Source organism: Stomoxys calcitrans, chromosome 1, assembly GCF_963082655.1.
Source record: "Stomoxys calcitrans chromosome 1, idStoCalc2.1, whole genome shotgun sequence".
Taxonomy (NCBI): domain Eukaryota; kingdom Metazoa; phylum Arthropoda; class Insecta; order Diptera; family Muscidae; genus Stomoxys; species Stomoxys calcitrans.
In genome coordinates, this window is record NC_081552.1 from 177,646,906 (window position 1) to 177,649,748 (window position 2,843).

Here is a 2,843-nt window from a genome sequence, read left to right on the forward strand (position 1 = left end):
CAAAATGTTCAATGGGCTATTGAGAGAATTCGTCAACCTCTCAATGTGGGACAATAATTGTAATATATTAATACTATTCTTATATAATAATTAATAAAAAACCAATTAAAAAACCACCAAGAAATAAAAATAGACAATAGAAATAAAAAAATAGGCAATAGACTAAAACCAAACATACCCAACAAACTAAAACAGTAAAATAAATAGCCAAAAAGTAAAAAAAAAAAAAAAATAGTTAAAAAGTAAAACAAAAAAAAAATAGCCAAAAAGTAAAACAAAAAAAAAAAAAATAGCCAAAAAGAAAAACAAAAAAAAAATTGCCAAAAAGTAAAACAAACAATAGCCAATATAGCAATAAATCGTTAATAAAGCAAAAAATGACCAAAAAATCAATAAATAGCAAATAAAACAATAAAAAAAACCAAATTATTTTCAAATAGACTTCAGAATACCTTTTATAATCGGTCAAAAACTGTCATACCTTCGACTGCTAGGCGGACATGACAATGTCGGCTTACCTTCAGCACTTAACTGAGCCAAAGATCCCTGTTTCGACGTGTTACAAACTAAATGCTTGCAAAATAAACAAACATATTTTTACAGTTTTTTACAAATATTAACAACCTGAACCGATTTCTTTAATAAACTAAAACCCCGTTTACACTGCTCATTAAATCCAGATTTAACGGCACGAATATCTGTTTTCGCTTCATAAAATCAGCTGATGAGAGCCTTAAATCCGGGTTTAATGAGCAGTGTAAACGGGGTTTAAATAACCTTTTTAATGAATCAACCTAGTTATTATGGTATCTTCTAAGACAATAAAGTGCAGTTTATGGAGAAAATTGCAAAAAAAAAATCAATTCTTCGTATAACCCTAATAAATTGACCACAGGAACACGAATATAAATTCCGTCTAGTGGGCCAGTCCTCTGTGTCTCTTTCACTACGCAAGTTAAAGGAGCCAATGTGGACAACATGGTGGCACTTCAAAATTGGAAGCGGTTGCTTTATTTCACAAAGAGCTTCAACTGTCTTTTTTTTTTCATTTCGCACATTTTTAATTTCTTCAACATTATCTTGTTGGAGGCATACATTTAACATTTGAAGGCCACCTCTTCTAAGCAAATAATCTCCTCTTCTAAGCAAATAATGTGTTTTACTACATACACACCCACTCTACAAATATTTTCTTTCAGATTTATTTTAAATTATCCGAAATCCTGAAGATTACCTCCACAGCTATTCTTTGCCATTTTCGTGGACTCCCCATAATTTCTTTTAATTTGAGTACCATTTTGCCTATATTTTGGAAGTTTTCTTTGGTAGGGTAACTAATGGTAGAGCCTTGGGGTTTCTACGGTCCCCCCCAAACATATTTGTGATCTTGGCGAAAAGCAATTGTTTTTTTGCCATTTCTCAGAAAACTGCACTTTTTCCAAATATTTGTTTTTGCTTTGTACATACCATAATATTCGATACCGGACCGGCGGGTGTGGTCTGCCAAATATAATTTTGTCTCGATGCACAAAAATCTAAAAATATATAAGATAAATTAGTATAGAAATCTAAAGAATATGTGGGACAAAATCAAGACATTTCAATGAAAATGTTTCAATATACGTAACGTATATATGCATGTATTTGGAATAAAAATGGCTCTATAACAAAATTTCAATTGAAATGTCTCCAAAGACAAAATTTTAATGAAATTTTCTTTAAAGACAAACTTTCAGTGAAGTTTTCTCTAAAGACAATTTCAAAGAATTTTTTTCTAAAGACTAAATTTCAATGACATTTTCACGAAAGACAAAATGTCAGGGAAATTTTTCTCTAAAGCCAAAATTTCAATGACATTTTCTTTCAAAAAACAAAATTTGTAATTTCTGGGAAAAGTCCACTTTTGCTAAAAGTTTTGCCAAGCTTCTGCAAATTTGCCCATGAACGGGGCAAATTTCTCACATATCAATGAGTGCAGTCCGATTCGAGTTTAAGCTCAATGATAAGGGACCTCATTTTTATAGCCGAGTCCGAACGGCGTGCCGCAGTGCGACACCTCTTTTGAGAAGTTTTTACATGACAAAGTACCTCACAAATGTTGCCAGCATTAGGAAGGGATAACCACCGCTGAAAATTGTTTCTGATGTTATCGCCGGGATTTGAACCCAGGCGTTCAGCATCAAAGGCGGACATGCTAACCTCTGAGCTACGGTGTCCTCCAAGCCAAGCTTCTACTTACCATTAATATGTATACTGGACTCGCTACCTGGTGTTATTATCTTCCCATTCACTGAAATCTAAAGCAATAGACAAAATAGAATGAAATAATTTTTTGAATTAACCGTAGTTCTCAAAGTCATAATAACCACCACTGAAATTTTCTGTGAACGCAAAATATCAATAGTTTTCTACTAAACAAAATGTTAATAAAATTTTACATCACAACAAAATTTCAATGAAATTTCCTCTGAAATAAAATTTAAATTTTATGAGAAAAATCCGCATTATCAACACGTGTTTTAGTTTCTACTTACCGACAATGGCAGCTAGCCGCTTCGACGATCGGATTAAAAAGGACGGAAACACTTGAAGTTGGTCGCGATGCCACCATTTCGATGCAATCCCGAATGCAACCATGGCAGAGATCAACAATGTTGCTTTAAAAATGCAACCATGTCAATCGTTTTAATATATATAATGGGGTGTGCACAGTTAAAAATGTTTTGGATTTAGATATATAAGCCGGTATTCACATAACTTAAAAGCACGTTTACATTGGCCACTAAATCCGGATTTAATGGGTCGATCACCTGTTTTCCCTTTATAAAATCAGCTGACGAGAG

General features: G+C 32.9%; 1 long non-coding RNA gene across 1 annotated transcript; it reads right to left on the bottom strand.

The window, feature by feature from the left end:
• Window positions 1-457: 457 nt before the first annotated feature.
• LOC131994055 (uncharacterized) lies at window positions 458-2,573 on the bottom strand. Its single transcript, XR_009396401.1, has 4 exons — window positions 2,535-2,573; window positions 2,240-2,297; window positions 1,468-1,535; window positions 458-573 (listed from the first exon to the last, which is right to left on the bottom strand). It is a non-coding gene; the product is annotated as an uncharacterized LOC131994055 (long non-coding RNA).
• Window positions 2,574-2,843: the final 270 nt, after the last annotated feature.